At 41.5% G+C, this 19,898-nt stretch overlaps 1 protein-coding gene across 3 annotated transcripts in view; it reads left to right on the top strand.

The window, feature by feature from the left end:
- Positions 1 to 19,898, top strand: part of LOC122808944 (dynamin-1-like protein) — a 1,240,976-nt gene that overhangs the window by 1,188,203 nt on the left and 32,875 nt on the right. The gene's annotated exons all lie outside the window — the stretch shown is intronic.

Below are 19,898 nucleotides of genomic sequence, written 5' to 3'. Positions count from 1 at the left end.
GGTTCCATGTGCTAAGGACAACAAAGCAGTAAAACCCCAACTGTTGAAAAAGCATTTGTCCTAGAAGTCTTATTATGATAAACCAGCAAACTGCTCAGTTCATTGAAAAAAGGGAAGATGGTGAGGATGCAGATGTCAAAAGTTTTGATTGCATCGGATTTGTGAAATGTTTGTGTCAAGTGCCAATATCGTACATTGTGGAATCACAAGGAGTGGAATTCAGATGAAATCGGAAGCATTTGTTACCAGTGTCTGAACCAATGTTACAGCAGCTTGCCTGTGACAAAGACTGTAGTTCTCATAGTGACTTCCCCAGTGTTCCTCTTCCAGAGGACATTCTGTCAGCAATCCCTGTTCCTGAGAAAACCCCCGAGACTCCTCAAGCAGAACATTCCCCAGTGACTGTCCCTGTTGTAAACCCAGTCCTAACTATTATGTCACGAGATCAGGTCGCATCTTGAAACCTACTTCCAGATACACTGCATCCTGGACATGACTGTTGTTTTTCTTTCTTAGTGTCTGTATAATTGATTGCCTATTCAAATGTTATTGTTTATATGAGACAGCTCAGTAAAGAGGAAGGATGTAGATCAATGTGTGTGATATACCTTTAAGACGTTTTCCAGTGAGTCAGCACATACATGTAAGTACTGAGCACGTGCAAGGAAGAGTGCCATTTTGAGTGAGCAGCCAGAGAGAGATCATGCAAGTATTTAGTCAGTCAGATAGTTTAAGTTTAATGTTTCTGCAATCTATCCTGATGTATTTGTATACAATAAACTACTTAAACGAACACCCAAGCCTCAACGCAGATAAGAAGAGAAACGGGTAGTAGAAACTATTCAAGCATTATTAGGGATAATAGAAATTACTCTAGAAGTTATACTACTAAGTGGGATAAAATTAAAGTGGAGTTTAAAAAGGGTAGAAATAAAAGAAAAAAGAAAAAGAGATATGGTTAATAGAGAGGCTGACAAAGGTTAAAGTATTGAAGAATATCAGGAATCTCTCAGAAGAAAAAGAGGCACAACTGCAGAGCACTAAAGAGAAAATAACGTTGCATCTGGATAATATGTATGAGTTTAGAGGTGTTCCTGTTAAGCAACTTTTTTGATAGCAGCTCATGAGCATGAAAACTTCTAGCACAATGATTTAGACAACAGAAAATAAAAAGGGTGTTGGTGAACTTAGGAAGCCTATAACAAAAAAAAATAAAAAAAATAACCAGGGATTCTATAGAGAGATTTCAGAAATTTTAAGAAAAATTTGTATAAAGCAGAGAACTGTAGAAATCAAGAAGGAGCACAAATGGAGATATTTATGGAAGAATTAGGTATGCCAAGGTTAAAGGTAGATGAGGCTCAACAATTAATTAAAATAGAAGGAGGTGAGTGTGATGCCCACCACTGCTTCCAATATGTGATGGGCATCAATATGTGCCGTCTCCATCCTGGACTAGTAATCAAGGAGCCTGAATCCTCACCAGTGACACTGGAGAGGGACGTGCACTTGCAATACAAATGGAGTATTTCCAGATGCAGACCTCTCTGCATCAAGTACAGTTTCCTTTAAGAGCACACAGGCAACACACTCAGCCCAGGGTCCGGATGTCTGTATATCTGTCTCCCTCCAGATCCCCATTAAGACTTGCCACTGGTACTTCTGTAGTGTTAGGTCCTCAGCTGAGTGTCCAAGCAAGCAACCCTCTCTGTAAACCCAGTAAATCGTGTCCCTGCTACAAGTAGCAGACACACACAATCTTTAATATGTAATTTTCACATGCACGCACACACCTGGGAAAGGCTGGCACAGGTTTACTAGCTATGCCTCCTTCTTCACTGACTGTAAGATAGATTCGCTGCCACCAGACGCTATACAATCAGCTACTCTAAGGTCCTTAACAAAGGGTGTCCAATTTATACCATGCAATAGTAATACTAATACAAATCATAATAGTTCACCAAGACCGCTAGGACTTCTGTAGTGGCCCACACAGTGTCACCAAATAAATATAAGTACCATCAAAGGTTAGTTCTTTCTAAAAAGGACCAGCCACGATGAAAAGTTTAAATATATTTAATGATAAATAATAAAAGTACATGAAAATACTGAATATATATTCACAGTAAACCACAAGTTCAAATCACAGGAAGTATTTAAAAGAACATTGAAAGGCAAACTTGGGCAAATAAAGAAAAACAATATCTAAATTAAGCTTTATTGTATTCCTGACTGAATCTAAGAGAATTTTACTGTTCCCTAGTAACTTACTTGGGCAAGGCAAGATGAAATACATGAGCAGTCTTTCTAGTCAGGCTCCAAACAGAATACTCTGTATTCTGAAATTCCTCCCTGTAAAATATAATATCCAAGATGACTTGCAGAATGGCCTCATCTGGTCACCTGACTCCAGGTTCCCACAATATCTTCTTTTGAAGTTTGAGACAGGACTTTAGCAGACTGCTACAATACACATTTAGAGCTTTTATACCAATGCCTGTTGCCAGTAACATTTACAACACGTCCCCCTTCTTTACAAAAGCTAACCGATAACAGCTGCTCCCAAACCTACTAGCTCCAGGCCTACTCAGCACTGTGGGGTGCCGTTTAATGATTTAACACCTCATTTACATTTCCCCTATTCTTAAAATAAGTCTGCTGGTTAACCATTGCTCTGCTGGTGTCCTCTATTAAAACATATACATTTAATTCAGATAACATAATACATGTACATTTGGTGCTTGGTATCGCATCTGAACAGAGGAGGGACGACAAGGAGACATGGTGGTGGAATGAGGAAGTACAGGATAGTACACAGACAATGAGGTTGGCAAAGAAGAAGTGGGATTGTCAGAGAGATGAAGAAAGTAGACAGGAGCATAAGGAGATGAGGTGCATGACAAAGAGAGAGATGGCGAAGGCTAAGGATAAGGCATATGAAGAGTTGTATGAAAGGTTGGACACTAAGGAGGGAGAAAAGGACCTGTACCGATTGGCTAGACAGAGGGACCGAGCTAGGAAAGATGTGCAGCAGGTAAAGGTGATAAAGGATAATGAGGGAAACATACTCACAAGCAAGGAGTGTGTGTTGAGGAGATGGAAAGAGTACTTTGAGGGGTTGATGAATGAAGAGAATGCGAGGGAGAGAAGGTTGAATGTGTAGGGATAGTGAATCATGAAGTACAATGGATTAGCAAGGAGAAAGTAAGGAATAGCTATGAAGAGAATGAAGAATGGAAAGGCCGTTGGCCCAGATGACATACCTGTGGAAGCATGGAGGTGTTTAGGTGAAATGGCAGTGGAGTTTTTAGCCAGATTGTTTAATGAAATCTTGGAAAGTGAGAGGATGCCTGAGGAATGGAGAAAAAGTGTTTTGGTACCGCTTTTTAAGAATAAGGGTGATGTGCAGAGCTGTAGTAACTACAGAGGGATTAAACTGATCAGTCACAGCATGAAGTTATGGGAAAGAGTAGTGGAAGCTAGGTTAAGAAGGGACGCGATGATTAGTGATCAGCAGTATGGTTTCATGCCAGGAAAGAGCACTACAGATGCGATGTTTGCTCTGAGAGTGTTGATGGAGAAGTACAGAGAATGTCAGAAGGAGTTGCATTGTGTTTTTGTAGACGTAGAGAAAGCATATGACAGGGTGCCTAGAGAGGAGTTGTGGTATTGTATGAGGAAGTCAGGAGTGTCAGAGAAGTATGTAAGAGTGGTACAGGATATGTACAAGGGTAGTGTGACAGCGGTGAGGTCTGCGGTGGGAGTGACGGATGCGTTTAAGGTGGAGGTGGGGTTACATCAAGGATTAGCTCTGAGCCCTTTCTTATTTGCAATGGTGATGGACAGGTTGACAGACGATATCAGACAGGAGTCCCTGTGGACTATGATATTTGCAGATGACATTGTGATCTGTAGTGAGAGTAGGGAACAGATTGAGGAGACCCTGGAGAGATGGAGATATGCTCTAGGTAGATGAGGAATGAAGATCAGCAGGACTAAGACAGAATATATGTGTGTGAATGAGAGGGAGGATAGAGGAATGGTGAGGATGCAAGGAGTAGAAAAGGCGAAGGTGGATGAGTTTAAATACTTGGGGCAATAGTTCAGAGTAACGGTGAGTATGGAAGAGAGGTGAAGAAGAGAGTATAGGCAGGATGGAGTGGGTGGAGAAGAGTGTCAGGAGTGATTTGTGACAGACTAGTACCTGTAAGAGTGAAAGGGAAGGTCTACAAGAGGGTAGTCAGACCAGCTATGTTATATGGGTTGGAGACAGTGGCATTGACAAAAAGGCAGGAGTTTGAGCTGGATGTGGCAGAGTTAAAGATGTTAAGATTTGCACTGGATGTGACGAGGGTGGACAGGATTAGGAATAAGTGTATTAGAGGGTCAGCCCAGGTTGGAAGATTTGGAGACAAAGCCAGAGAGGTAAGGTTACATTGGTCTGGACATGTGCTGAGGAGGGATGCTGAGTATATTTGGAAAAAGATGCTAAGGATGAAGCTACCAGGTAACAGGAAAAGAGGAAGGCCTAAGATAAGATTTATGGATGTGGTGAGAGGACATGCAGGTGGTTGGTGTGACAGAGAAGTATGCAGAGGACAGGAAGAAATGGAAACGGGTGATCCGCTGTGGCGACCCCTAACGGGAACAGCTTAAAGAAGATGAATACATGTACATTTTCTATTCATTTTAGCAGGGTGCACTGTTGATGCATTTTAACACAATCAACACAGGCAAAGCTCACAAATACATTTTCAGCACAAGCATCTGTACCAATGAGCTTAATATACAAATGACATAAATTTTTGCAAAATTCCAGCTAGCTGTGCTGGCACAAGTCCTACATCTACTGCCCTACTTCCCCCTGGCATGGCCAGGCAGTACCTCCTATCATCACAGTAAGATAAAACCGGTGACATATAATCAATCTGCAGGAAAGTCTCAAGGAATAGATGGTATACCAGTAGAAGTTTGGAAGCTAGGAGGGAATCCAGTGATAAAGATCTAGAAGGTTTTGTTTAACGGTATTTTAAAAGGAGAAAAGGGGAAGTACCAACATCCTGGAAGAAAGCGGTGGTGGCTGTAATACCTAGAGACGGTAAAGACCCATCAGACCCAGCTTCATATAGGCCCATTTCAGTTTTAAACCATGATTGTAAAGTGTTTGTCTATAACAACTAAAATGGTGAAAGTGTTGACAAAATTGATAGACTTGGCTCAGTCGGACTAACCTGGTCAACAAATGTAAAATAAATAAGTAATAAATGTGGTTTTGTGGAGGGGATGCAAACATTTAACCAGATTAACAGAACCGTGATGATCCAGAGGGAAGCAGAATGCAAGCAAATACTGGGTCTACATTACGTTATCGAATGCTGTTAACATCAAACACCACAGTACTGACACACAAAGGCTAAACCGCAAATATGTCGAACCCCCTAAACCGCGAATTTTCAAATCTCGAACCATCATAGTCAGCCAACACCACCGTGCGCTACATACCCAAACATAATAAATAAAGCGCATACATACGCAAACCAAACCCTACTTCTAACACTACACTAAACCTTACATACATTACTATCTATGCACTTACCTTAACCCGCACCCTAACCCTAAGGTCCATAACTATCGCACACTTACTCTACAGACATATACCCAAACAAAACAAATAATACACACACAGTTAACAAAACCCTACTTCTAACCCTACACTAAACCTTACATACATTACCTATCTATGCACTTACCTTAACCTGCATCGTAACCTTAAGGTCCGTAACTATCGCACACTTACCTTACAGAGCTATACCGCAGACAGGCCAACAATCACACTCCTTATGGAGCTATACTGCAGACAGGACAACCATCACACTTCGACATTTCGCAGTTTTGTATGTTTGCCATTACCGTAGTTCGCGCTTTACGTGTCGGTGTTGTGGTGTTCGATATTACCGGCATTCGATAATGTAATATAGACCCAAAATATTGCAGTTGTTGGTGGGTCTTGATACCGAGAAAGCATAGAGAAAGCTGGGATTTTATGAGCAGGACAATGGAAACATTTGCATTACCTGATACAATCATAAGGTTAATTAGGAAGACTATATGAGGGATCAGAAGAAGTAATTAAAGTGGGAGGGTACTTCTCTGATAAGTTGTCTGTACAGAGGAACTAGGCCGAGGCATCCTCTTTCCCCTTTGTTATTTGTATTATATTTATACCCATTGTCAAAGAAAATAAGGGACTCTGAAATTCAGTGATATAATTGGTATGGTAATCAAGACAAGTTGGCTTTATTTTCAAATTATATTATTTTGTACCTGAAAAAAAAAAGCAGAAAGGGACATCTCAGTGTTGTGAACCATTCTGAGACAGCTTCATGTCTTTTCAGATTATGATATTAATAAAGATAAAACAAAGGCTGTATCTGTAAACTATGTACCCATGCATGAATTGGTTTAACAATACACATATTTATGGGGACATGATAAAATGAAGTATTTAGGAGTATGGATTAAAAAAGATTCAGTTATGGCAGCTAAGAATATGTGGGAAGAGACAAACAAAAGATAGTACAAAAACTGGAAGCTCTTGTTTTTGGATAACAAGATACAAGGAAGGGAACATGTTTTAGTCCCTTTAGTTTTATATACAGGTCAGGCATATTTTTATCAACCAGGGGAGAAGTTGTGGACAGCCAATAAAGAGTTGAAGGAATTTATATGGGAGGTGAAGAGGAAAAGGGTCAAGTGGGATAAACTGATCTTTCCAACGGAAAAAGATAGTTTAGGATTACCTGATTTGAAAGGATATTTTACAGCTACAGAGTTAAGGCTCATATACATAACACAGGCAGAAAGCTATATAAGCAGAATGTGGACAGGGATAATGATGAAATGGAGAGAATTCAAGAAATAAGGAGAGAGTGGGATTTTGGATGCATATCCTGATGGAGAATAACAACAGCCATACAGAATATTATGTTCATAAAGTAGCAGAAAGTATTCTAAGAGCTAAGCTAACATGAGAATAGCAAAAGGAGATTTTGACGGCTGAATTACTGCAATTAGGGGTACAGTAAGATTATCAGTTGTCCCTATTTGCAAGGAACAGTCTCTCCTTGGGCAGTTGTGTCCTGAAGAAAAAAAATGGAAAATGTCCTGAGATTTTAGGACAAATGTATTTCATAAGTTTTCTATAGTATTTGCTTAAAACTGTTGTTTTGAATCTGCATCACCTAAATGTTATATGAAATAACATAAGCAACTCAAATGCTACAATAATAAGTTTTTATTTTGCCAAAAAGGTGAGGCTCTGTCCTTTGCACTGGCTGTGAGTATATTTTGTCCTGCAAAATCTCATGTTTCTACAAAAAATATCCCACTTTGAGCATTTGAAAAGTTGACAGTATTAGGATACAGAGAATAAGCAAGAGGGCGACTGGAATTTACTGGAGAAAACTGGCAAAGATACCAAGGAATGGAAGCAAATAACTAGTGTGGGGAAAGGTCATAAAATGGGAAGAAGCCAAGAAAATATTTGGCCTGCATGCTAGAGACTGTCTACCCTGTCAGGGACTGATATCAGAGTATAGGTAAAGATAAAGGGCTTTAGGGAATTCTTAGTGAAAGACCTGCTCTGTTTTTAGTTGAATCTAGAACAGAAGCTGCTGTTAGAAAGGGCTGATTAGTAGGCCAAATGAAGTATTGCACAGTAATTAAAGGAATTAATTAGAGGAGATTAGAAAAGATGGTGAAGAGATATTGGCTAAGCAATGCACAAGGAAACAATGTGGGGACCTCGGTATTTCTCCCAAGTATGCAGCAAAGTCTCGAAGAGTTAGGATTTTTGCTTGTAAGTTTGCATAGGTATTTTTATACACCAAGCAGACTTCACAAAGAATTTTTCCTCAGGCAAATGGCAAATGTTGAAGTTGTGATGGGGAAGAAAGAGGTAACTGGGAACGTATGTTTTGGGAGTGTCATGAGTTGGCAGACTTTAAAAATTCCCTACAGAATACTGTGTAAGAAGCACTGGGTGGGCGAATGGGTGTAACTAAGGAAATTATTTTCTTTTTTTAGGTGGGATACAGGATCTGACATAGTAAAGCCTTGTTAAGTTTAATTCTGGTGGCTGCCAAAAAAGCAATTACTGGAAAATGGAAGTCAGAGTCTAAACCAACACCATTTGAAGTATTGAATATTGTAACTGAGATAAAAGAACTGGAAGTGAGATCTTTAGAAAAGGCAGGATCAAATTGCATAGAAAAAATGGAAAATGTAGAAACAGTACATGTAGAATAACATTTTGGAAGAGGAGTGAGATTTAAGGGAAGTCAGGAATTGAGCAAATTATGTAATGTATTGATGATAGTTAAAAAAAAAAAAAAAAAAAAAGTGATTATATAATGTTTGTGACTGAGAACATGTTAATATGGTTTGTTTTCTTTTATATTAATGTTTGTTTGCCTGTATCCTAAGTGATATTTCAATGAAGGTGTTAAAAACAGTATCGTAGGGAAAATAAGGAATTACTTTCATATTTGGAGAAGGTTAAATTTAGGTTTAGATTTTCAACAAAGAATTCTTACAATAAAGTGGTTTGTGCTCACCTCTTTTGTTATAATACAGTGCTAAGCATCCCACTGAGCCTGCCAAATGATTTACAGTTAACTGTTATGAACATGAGCTCCACGTTTATGGTTTTCAAGGGAAGTGTCCCTAACAGGCAACTGGAAGAGAGGACTCGCAGCACCAGACTGGTGAGTATTATCTTAAAGCATCTTAAGCTATTTGGTCTCCTGGCTCATCAATTACAGGCAATGTGCGGGTTTTGATAAAGCAATTATGTTTTCGTAAGAACTGCTAGATACTGTTAACTGGGCTTTTGAAATAACTAAAACCAAGGGCTGGGGTGTGGATCTCTCTCCAGCACTGCATATTCACTTGCAGTGTGCATCTATTTTAACATTTTGGGATCACCTCTTAGTAGGCAGTGCAAAGTTTCGATAAAAGAAATCAGATGAACGTTGAATGTGGAGGGTCTAGAATGAAACCAGGCTCTACACGTAGAAGGGATTGGAGACTTTGATGGCTTGAAATGAGAAGGGGCTGAAGTCTGTAAGAGGACTATTGGAAGGTTATGTAGAATTCTTTTAGGTGCTAGAGCTTGTATCTTAATTAGGTTTAAATTCATGTGGGAGGGTGATTTAAGTTTTTCTATTATGGATACTGACCTGTACAAATTGATGTAGATTCCAAGATATGCTACTTAATTAGTAATTCTTTGGTTGGCAGTATTTAGTCTAATACTTTTATTCTCCAGTTAAGCTCAGTAAAATGTTTCCATGTGATTCCCCTGACAGTTGGAGGTATAGTAATGGGGCATTTGGGACTTGGAGGCATATATTTTGAGACTGCCCTGACCCTGAGCCCTTTGAGGAAGAGAAGGCATCTGTGATAGGCTATGGCTGAGATCTGTTATCCTTTCACCTTCCCTTTTTTTTTTAATTGGGTGTGACCCATTGGTGAACTTCAGGCTGACTCAAACATTTAACTTCAGACAATTAAGCATTATTTAGTGAGGCTGAAAAATGTAATAGTGTTATATTGGTAAGGTGAGCTTCAGCAATTAAACATTATCTAGCAAGGTTGAGAACAGCAACAGAGTTAACACTGATAAGCTGAGCTTCACCAGGTAGCGAAGCAATAACAAGGGCTTAGTGATTAATAGTATTATCTCGAATGACAAACCTGTCTGCTGCACTTTGTTGGGCTACTTGTACTGAATATTTCCTGTTTTTGGTCTCGAATGATCGTATACTACAAGGAGAGACATTTAGATAAGTAAATATAAGCACTGGGGCAGAGGTGATTATACAGAGGTTGTTGTTGTCTTTCGGCTTTTCCCGGTTAGGGGTCGCCACAGCAGAACTCCAGTCCGCTAATGATTGGCAGTAGATTTTGATGAACGCCGAGGTGCCAGCTCGACGTTCAACCTTCAACAAAGGCACACCCATTTACGTATGTCTTTCGAACGCCCACCCGGTAAGTAGAGGAAAATGGATCATGCAGAAATTGTGTGTATGCAAGTTGGATAATGGATCGACTAAGTCCAGGAACTAAGATCTAAGAAGTTGGGAGTTTAGCTAAGAGCTGAACAAGAGCAAGACCATGAATCTGTTCAGTGTTTCAATTGCTGTTTGAAGGAGCTCAGAGTACATTTTTTTCTTGTAGGAAAAGGGATGGAATGCCACATTTTGGAGAAGTGGCAGGAGTATAGTCACCAGCTGAGTTGTTAGATTTGCTGACATTTAGTAGGTACTGGTCTCCAGAGTGTGGGATTCTGATAGGTGTGTATTGTAGAATGATGTCGGCTATGTTTGGACAGTTTACTGGTTTGTAACTAAGTTTTAAGTGTCACCAGTTTACTGAATAAATTGCTGGCATTGTTCAAGCAAGATGGATTAACTAACTTGTAAATTGACTAACACAGGAGCTGCATAGAAAAGGTTGGGAGTAAGCAGGAAGCTGCTATGCGCATCCTGGCTTCATCTGTTAAGTAGCGGCTTATTTTGTAGAGAGCACTGAATTTTTGGATATTTTTTTATACAGCCTGTTTTACACGGTAGTCAGATTTTACAATTTCATCAATGTAGACCCCCTAAGAATTTGTTGTAGGGTACTGTTTCTATTTTGATGCCATTAGAAGAAGACTAGTAGGTTTTCTGATCACAGTATGGTTTTGGAGTGATTAAAACTTGATGTTCTTCATCTCGCATTGCTGCAGTCCTAACACTTGGGTAGTCTGTCCCTCAGTCGGCCCGAATATCAGAGTATAAGGCTGACGTCGGTCAAGGCGCATTTGACTGACATCAGAACGTCAGGGTACAAATGCGCATGACCGACGTCATATCCTCAGTCTTTTTTGCCGCATGGTCCGATGCAGAAGCAGTGTTGCAAGTGCCGTTCGGCGTTCTGAAATTTTTCGAATTCGGAGTTTCAGACCGAAGTCAGAGTTGGTTAAGTACCCCGTTGGGGAATATTTTGGTTTTTACTTGCCTCAGTGGTTTACCGGATGTCAGAAAAAGTGAATAACTGTATTTCTTGTGGGAAACAGATACCGCATAGGGATTACCATAATTTGTGTACACCTTGTTTGGGACCTGAGCACGACGTTGTTGGGTGTCGCTTTTGTGCTAGGTTCAATAAACGCACTATAAAGCGTAGGTTGGATTGTGCCAGGTTGGTCTTTGGGAAGCGGTGCAATTACAATATGCCGTCAGATGCTCCGACGCCGGCTTCCTCAAAGAAGCGCAAGGACAAGGCAGTTAAACCTAGGTTAGAGGAGTCGTCCGAACCGGACGCCGGTTCTTTAGAGGCGCCAGTGGAACCGGTGGTTCCGACGGAGGCCTCTCTAGAGTCCCAGGGAGAAACTGTGTTTTTACAGGATGTGGCCTCCCAGGAGGCAGGTCAGGCTGTAGGGGCTTCTCAGGTAACTGTACTCCCCTCCCTTCCTAAGGTGTCTAGGCCCTCTCTTTCTGCTTCCAAGGCTTCTCCTAGAGGCAGGTCTAGTTTTGCTTCTGTGGGTGTCACTCTTAGTTCTTCAGGTTCAGTGCCCAAGAAGCACATGCTTAAAATGGCAGAGGATTTAATTACTTTGATTAGAGGCTCTATGCCCCCTCCTGATAAGAGGCCTAGGATGGAACCTGTGTTGGGGGATTATGAGCAGGCTTCGGATGTGTCTGAGTCTTCGGCTGAAGACTTGCAGGACTATTCTCATTATTCTGATTCTGATGTGGATGATTCTACTCCTTCTGCTTCTCCTCCTGAGGATTTTTCTTTTTCAGAGACCCTTCACTCCATGAGAGAGCATTTTAAATGGGAAGGTCAGGATTTCTCTGATTCCAGGAAACGGCTTAGGGAATTTTTGTTTTTACCCCAGCATAGGCCTTTAGCTATACCTCCTGTTCTGAATGTGGTGGAAGATGTGTTTGCAGAGGCTTCTCTTAATCCTGATTCTTTGCCTCCTGCTCCTGTTAAACCAGATAGGTATTACAGGGTGCCTGAAGCTCATAAGTATCTTTTTAAGAGTCCTAGGGCAGACCCAGAAACTGTTAGCCAGGGGCCTAAGGGTGTTAAGGCTTCTGTTGTCAAAAATCCAATTCCAGCAGATAAAGAGGCCAGGGCCTTGGATAGGTGGGGAAAGAAAGTTTATACTTCTTCCACTCTAGCCATGAGAGCTTTGAATTGCCAGTTTCACATGTTGAAATATCAAAATTATCTCCTTTCACAGTTGAAATCTAAGGTTGATGCTCTGGCGGAAGGTATTGATTGTAAAGAGTTACAAGATTTGGTGCATGTTTCTGAACAGGTGGGTAAGCATTCTTTGCAATGTGGTTTTGATGCTGTTCAGGCCTCGTCTAGGGTGGCTGCCACTGGGTCAGTTCTTCGCAGGCATGCCTGGCTGAGGGATCAAAATTTATCTGACCATGTTAAAACTAGGATTTTGGATGCCCCTTTGCATTCTGATGTCTTGTTTGGTTCTCCTGTTGAGGCAGTTTTAAAGAAAATGGAAGACAAGGCTAAGTCTATGCAGACTGTTAAAGATTTTTTGCAGGTTCAGCCTCCAAAGTTTAGTAGAAATTGGCCTACTAAAGGGTGGACGTATCCTTATTATGATTCCCAGTCTAGGGGTAGATCTAGACGTGGCAGGGGCAGAGGTCAGGGCTCTTTCAGGCCTAGAACAGGGAGTTCTCCTGCACAGTCTTCGGGTGAGGGCAGGGGTCAGTCCTTTCGTAAACAGACCCAATGACCTACCTTTTCAGCTGCCAGAACCTTCTCGCCTGGCAGCACCTTTGGGAGGAAGGTTGGCACTTTTCAAAGAAAATTGGAGTTTGATTACCCAAGACAGATGGGTACTGGATATCATACATCACGGTTACAGGTTTTATTTCCATACCTTGCCTCCTTTCAAAGGCATGCCAGACATTCCTCCTCAACAAAGAATAGAGGCTCACAAGCAAATTTCTCTGTTACTCCAAATAGGGGCCATACAGCCGGTTCCTATGCCAGAAAGGGGCCTAGGATTTTATTCTCGCCTGTTCCTTGTGCCAAAAAAGGGGAACACGTGGAGACCAATTTTGGATTTATCCATCCTCAACACTTATCTGGACATTCCCAAGTTCAAAATGTTGACGTTACAACAGCTTTTACCTCTACTGGGCAAGGATCACTGGATGGTAACTTTGGATCTCAAGGAGGCTTACCTTCATGTTCCTATCAGGCAAAGTTGCAGGAAATATCTGCGTTTTCGGACTGGGACTTCTCACTATCAGTTCTCTGCATTGCCCTTTGGCTTATCTACTGTGCCCAGAGTATTTACGAAAGTTCTGGCTCCAGTGATAGCTTTCTTCAGGCTAAAAGGAATACAAATCTATCCTTATTTGGACGATTGCCTGATTCTGGCTCAAGGAAGGGACGAGCTTCTTCGTCATTTGGAGTATGTGATAGCAGTGCTAAGATGCCTGGGGTATTCTGTGAACGAAATAAAGTCCAGTCTAGTACCCTCTCAAGACATGTGCTTTCTGGGTGTAAGACTGAATACAGCATCCCAGATGGCCTTTCTAACCCCGGACAAACAAAAGAATCTTTCCCTTTACTTCCAGCATCTATCTCTTCAGTCCGGGCTGACTGCAAGGACAGTCCTTCAAGCCTTAGGGTTCATGGCATCTTGTATTCTGGTGCTTCCCAATGCCAAACTGCATATGAGGAAGTTGCAATGGTATCTCAAGAATGTATGGACACAGCACTGCCAGCATCTGGACACTGTCATTCAAATAATACCTTGCATTCAAAAGGAATTTTGTGGTGGGCTCAGGAATGTCACCTAAACAAGGGACTCTCTGTGACCCGCCAGAGGCGAGTCAAATTTTAACGACAGATGCCTCAGACAAAGCTTGGGGAGCTCATCTAAACGGAAAGTGGATACAAGACAAGTGGCCTGTCAGACTACAGCATCTACACATCAACTTGAAGGAGATGTTAGCAGTCCAGTTTGCATTAATAGCTTTCAAGGATTTACTTCTTCCAGGGCAGGTGTTGATTCTAACAGACAACACAACTGTCATGTGGTACATCAACAAGCAAGGGGGAACACATTCTTATCCTCTATGCAGGCAAGCAATGATTTTGTGGGAGACTGCTCTCAGTTTACAACTAAGTCTTCAGGCAAGGTTTCTGCCGAGAGCACAGAACTCCTTAGCAGATGTGTTAAGCAGACAAATCATGGATCCCCACGAGTGGAAACTGGATCTTCATGTATTTCAGAAATTGACAGTGTCCTGGGGAACTCCAGACATAGATCTGTTCGCTTCTCCACTAAACCACCAGCTGCCAAAGTTTTGCACAAAGCGGTTTCATCCCACAGCTTGGAAAGTGGATGCTCTTTCTTTCAGTTGGAAAAATCTTCATGTGTATGCCTTTCCACCTTTGCCTCTCCTCCCAAAGGTACTTCTGAAGGTCAGACAGGACAAGCCAAGGATGATTTTGATAGCTCCAGATTGGCCTCGACAGCACTGGTACCCATTACTGAGAAGTCTAGTACAGAAGCCTCCATGGCCTTTGCCTTTGATTCCACATCTGTTGTCCCAGGAGGACAGTCATTTGCTCAATGTCAAACTTCACTCTCTTCACCTAACAGCATGGCATATTCTGTTTTAAACCATAGAGGGTCTCAACTTCCACAACAAGTTTTGAATGTGATTTTGGAAGCTAGAAGGCCTAGTACAAGGAAAGTGTACGCAGATAAATGGAAGAGATTTTTATTTTGGAGTGCAGCTAAGGATTTGGATGTTTCTGAGCCTGATTTAAGTGTGGCTCTTCAATATCTTACTGAGTTATTGGACAAAGGTTTGTCCTTCTCTTCTATTAAGATTCATGCTGCAGCAATTTCAGCTCACTACGACTGTGACCCACCATTGTTTTCTCATCCTTTATTCAAGCAATTTCTTAGAGGGGCAAAGAATATAAGACCCCCACGAAGAGCTCCTACTCCTGCTTGGGATCTCAATTTTGTGTTGGAGAAACTCACTCTACAACCTTTTGAGCCTGCAGCTACTGCTGAGTTGAAATATTTGTCATGGAAGACTGCTTTTTTGTTGGCCATTACCTCTGCAAGAAGGGTTTCTGAATTGCAGGCCCTTATGGCAGTTGAGCCTTTCTTAATTTTCCATAAGGATAGGGTATCTTTACGTACTAATCCTTCCTTTATGCCTAAAGTGGTTTCTAGTGTGGCTTTAAACCAAACTATTCATTTGCCTACTTTTTATGCAAATCCCCAAACTAAAGGGGAAAAGATTTTGCACACTTTAGATGTACACAGGCAGTTGCGATATTATTTGGACAGAACTAAAGGGTTCAGACAATCTCAGCAGTTATTAGTTTCTTTTGCTTTGTGCTCTCAGGGCAAGCCCGTGTCAAAACAAACTATTTCTAAGTGGATTGGATTTTGCATTGCTTTCTGTTATTCCCATCATGGCAAAGAGATTCCAGCTGGGATTAGGCCTCATTCCACTAGGGCTACTGCCACTTCAACAGCTTTTGAGGGGGGTGGCTACTAAGGATATTTTGGAGGCAGCCACTTGGAGTTCAGTGCATACCTTCTCTAGGCATTACCACCTTCCTCTGTACTCTAAATCCAGGGCTGGTTTTGCCACTGCTGTGTTGCAGGGCATTTTGGCAGCTCCTGCTTCATTATAGTTTAGCCATCCTCCCTTACCTCTGCTTTGGGATTCTACCCAAGTGTTAGGACTGCAGCAATGTGAGATGAAGAACATAGTACAATTTTGTACCTACCATAAATGTAGATGTTCGAAGATCCACATTGCTGCAGTCCAATTTACCCTCCCTCCTTCCCCTCTGTAGTTTGAGGTGGTTGTGTGGGTTGGGTTATCCATCTGAGGTATAATTGTATAATTGTATAATTGTATATATTGTATATATTGTACATATTTTTGGTGTTAGGCTAGTTGGTTGTTTAGTTGTTGTCTATGGGTTTTGACCTTTCTTTTTAGGGTCTTCTGACATCTGGGGCAAGGAAAGACTGAGGATATGACGTCGGTCATGCGCATTTGTACCCTGACGTTCTGATGTCAGTCAAATGCGCCTTGACCGACGTCAGCCTTATACTCTGATATTCGGGCCGACCGAGGGACAGCGGACTACCCAAGTGTTAGGACTGCAGCAATGTGGATCTTCGAACATCTACATTTATGGTAGGTACAAAACTGTACTTTTCATTTGTGGCGGGGGGGGAGGGGATGTTAGGAGTAGAGTTATGAAGCGAAGCCAAGTTCCACAGAGAAGAGAGATTCCTGGGTTAGCTAATGAAAATTATTTAGTTTCTTGACAAAATAGCGGAGTGTGAAATCATCTATGTACTGAATGATGGTGTCATGTTTACTAGTTTCATTTATAAAGATGTTGAACAGAAGTGGACTTATAGTAGGTCCTTGAGGGATACCTGTGGATATAGGAAGGAAGGGGAAGATATCAGAATTCCATTTTGACAACTTATCTACCAAGTTGGTAGCTGTCAAACCAGGAGAGAGATGGTGTGTCTAGTCCTAAAGAGGAATGTCTGTGAAGTTTAGAGTGAGAGACTAGCAAAAGCCATAGGTCAAGGAATACTGCATATACAAGATTGACACCATTTCTACTATGGTTAATGGATGTGGAGTAGCTGAGAAGTGCAAAGATGGTACTTAGTCTGAAGCCCTGTTTTGTGGGAGAGAGCAGATGTTTTCCAGAATGTAGCTTAGTAGTAGTGTAGAAACCTAGCCATACATTCCTATGAAGTTTTTAGTCCTTATGTTATAAGTATGAATAACCTTGAGAAGAGTAAAACATGTACTTTTGCTAATAGTTAAAGAATTGCAGTGGGCCTGTAGTTGGTGAGATCAGATGAGTCACCAAATTTATGTTGATGAAATATGTAGGTTGTTTTTCAGAGGAGAGAAATGTAGCATTCTTTGATCATTTTATTAAGATAAAAACATGATAGACTAGGGCATCTGCTGCCACTTTGATATATTCAGTTAGCAGTTTATCTGGGGCAAGATTTATTTGTTTGTTTGTTTTATTTATTGACATTTGTTAATCAGGTTAGTCCAACTAAGCCAGGGGCCATTTTCAGTGGAGACTCAAGGAGAAAAGCTCCAGAAATAATATAAGTAATTATAATATTTACAAAATATTAAAGCAGGGTCACAGAAATATAGTACAAGTCAAACATTTGTGCACAGCAGTACAATGCATAGGTAAAATAACAATTAAGTACTTCTTCTTATTCTTCTTTCGGCTTTTCCCAGTTAGGGGTCGCCACATCGGATCAGCTATCCGCTCATGAGTGGCAGTATAGTTTTATGGTGTCAAGTTGCCAGCCCGGCACCCAACCTTCCAAAGAAGGCACACACATGCACGCACTCACGCCTAGGGCCAATTTAGTGTGTCCAATCCACCTACAGCATGTCTTTGGGATGTGGGAGGAAACCCACGTGACCATGGGGAGGACATGCAGACTCCGCACAGAAGGCACCCCAGCTGAGGATCGAACCGGAGAACCTCTTGTTGTGAGGCAGCAACGCTAACCGCTGCACAACCACGGCCACCCTAAAATAACAATTAAGTACAATTTCCAAAATTTGAGAACTACTGTATGTAGCATAGACCAAATAAGTAAAAGGTTAAAAAATATTACACTAAGAAGTACAGTATGAATACAGTTTACTAGAGCAAGTACAAGGAGGGAAAAACAGATTCTTTCTTAAACAGGTATTTATGATGAATGATTCTTATGTTGAGAGGGAGTGAGTTCCAAGCATGGACTACAGAGTATTTATAAAGGGTCTTACCAGTGTTTTTGTTGAGTTTGTATAATTGAAGGAGGTGTTTACTTGCAGTATGGAGGTGACGAGGGGGTTATAGAGGGAGACCAAATTGGAGATGGAGGGACAGAATGAGGGTTCATAATAGGATAGAGTGTGCAAATATGTAGCTGGGGTGTATAAGTAGGTGTTTGGAGAACTCTGGCCAATGCAATGACTTAAGGGCAAGACAGAGGTGAGATATGTAAGAAAGGTTAGTAGCAAATCTGGCAATTTTGTTATAAGTTTGCTCTAGTTTACTGATAAGAGATGTTTAAATATGAGCAAGGACAAGGGCAGCGTAAAGAGGGCAGCGTAGGTGTAGGGGCTGAGCAAGGGAGGTTTTGGAGGAGGGTAACAGAAATTTTTGATTACGAAAGAGAAGTCCAAGTTTCTGGTGGGTCTTTTTTATACTTTGTTGAATATGAATATCAAATTTTAATCAATTGTCAATGATAACTCTGAGTAGTTTAGTATGGGGTTCGGGTTTAATAATGGTGTTGAGAGAGGATATAGAGAAAGAGGCTTTGTGCTGGGCAAGTGTTTTAGGGAGGAAGGGAAGGAGTTTTTTTTTTTTTTTTTTTGATTTGATATGAGTTGGTTATCAGAGAGCCAGGTTTCGACAGAGGAAAAAGTCTGTTGAGTGAAAGCTAGTAGATCAGGGATGTTGTGGGCAGAGGTAATGAGGTTGGAGTCATCGGAGTACTGTAGAAGTGTAGAGAGGTTAGTAGCAGAGTGAAGTTTATTAGTGAAGATATTAAACAGGAGGAGGCCCAGAATTGATAATTGGGGAACTCCAGTATTAACGAGGAGGAATGGAGAGAGGATATTTTGCCAGCGGACAGATTGCTGCCTGCCGGAGAGATAACTAGAGAACCAGTTGATGGAGGAGGTAAAGAGATGTAGGTCTGAGAGTTCATAGGTTAATAGGTAGGTACTAGGCTACTGGCCCTGGGGCCTATACATACCCAGCCAAAAAGGTACCCTGGCTTTTGCCACCCAAGAAAATTATTTTCCTGTGCCACTGTCGAGCAGAGCCACAGAGGTGATCCCCGGGGTGAATTTCCTGTTTCCCATCCAATCATCAAGATTTTTCTTGAAGAGTGCTAATGAGGAGCTTTGTTTGATGTAGATAGGTAGTTTATTCCAGAGTATGGGAAGTCTCTGGGACAGGAATCTATCCCTCCGGCATGTTCTGTTTATTGTGGTGACAAGGTTTAGGTCCCAAGAGCGTGTAGCTCGGAGGAATTGGGATTTCTTTAAGTGGAGCATGTCCAACAGCTGTGAGTTTAACATAGCTTTGTGTGTTAGGCAGAGATCACCTCTGGGTAGGCGATATGTGACAGAGTATAGCTGGAGTTTTTTGAGACTGTCTGTGTAGGGCATCTGTTTGAGGCCGGTAATCCTCTTTGTGAGGTATTTCTGCGGCCTTTCCAGTTGTAGATGTCTTGTGAGGTACATGCCAAAAGGGGCGTTGTACTCTATAATGGGTCTAATGAGTGATGAGTAAAGGGGAACAATGACCTCTTTTTTTCTGGATGAGAAACCTTTTGTGATGAGGTGTGCCATGTAGAAGGATTTCCTGACTACTGTGGCGATGTGATTATCAAAGGAGAGACTACTGTCCACCTGTGTCCCAAGGTCTCTTATCACACTTTCGGTGTTAAGTATACTACCGCCTATGTTGTAGTTCATGTTTTCAGAGTTTTTACCAAAGGGGATGATAGTGCACTTTTTGGCATTGAGCTTGAGGCCATGGCTTTGACACCAGGCATCTGTCTCAGTGAGGCCCTTTTGTAGGCTGTCCACATCATTAGGAGTTTCGATTATGGCTCCTAGTTTGCAGTCATCTGCGAACTTCGTTAGCCAAAGACCTTCTGTGTTAGCCTGTACTTCAGAGAAGTAGATACCAAACAGGAGAGAGGACCCAGGACTGAACCCTCTGGTACTCCACTTGTCACTGGTCTGAAG

Source organism: Protopterus annectens, chromosome 8.part0 (genome assembly GCF_019279795.1).
Source record: "Protopterus annectens isolate FY-2018-M chromosome 8.part0, PAN1.0, whole genome shotgun sequence".
NCBI lineage: Eukaryota > Metazoa > Chordata > Ceratodontiformes > Protopteridae > Protopterus > Protopterus annectens.
Note: the sequence above shows the minus strand (reverse complement) of the source record. Positions and strands in the feature narration are given on the sequence as shown.